The following is a 364-nucleotide window of genomic DNA, read 5'->3' as shown; positions in this document are numbered from 1 at the left end:
ACACACACACACACACACACACACACACACACATACACACACACACACACACTAGGGCTGCAGAATTAATCACACACTCATCAAAATTGCAATATGAACTAGTGCAATATACAAATCGCAGGGAGTCTAATACAAAGGGTGACATGTTGTTTAGTTGTGTAAAACTTCTAGATATAAATACTAGGAAATAAAAGCTGAAATTCTGAACTTCTGTCTCATATTTGTCTTTTCATCTTAAACCCAAATATCTTTAGTTAACAACAAAAACAAAGGAATTTGCCTTGCCGTTCCAATACTTTTAGAGGGGACTGTATGTCTATCTAGTGATTATCAGTAATAGAATTGTAACAGAATAATAAGTGAT

At 34.3% G+C, this 364-nt stretch overlaps 1 pseudogene; it reads left to right on the top strand.

Annotated features, from left to right (window-relative positions):
* Positions 1-364, top strand: part of LOC116685838 (leukocyte elastase inhibitor-like) — a 47,632-nt pseudogene that overhangs the window by 1,253 nt on the left and 46,015 nt on the right.

Source organism: Etheostoma spectabile, unplaced genomic scaffold, assembly GCF_008692095.1.
Source record: "Etheostoma spectabile isolate EspeVRDwgs_2016 unplaced genomic scaffold, UIUC_Espe_1.0 scaffold272, whole genome shotgun sequence".
In the NCBI taxonomy this organism is placed as follows: domain Eukaryota; kingdom Metazoa; phylum Chordata; class Actinopteri; order Perciformes; family Percidae; genus Etheostoma; species Etheostoma spectabile.
Note: the sequence above shows the minus strand (reverse complement) of the source record. Positions and strands in the feature narration are given on the sequence as shown.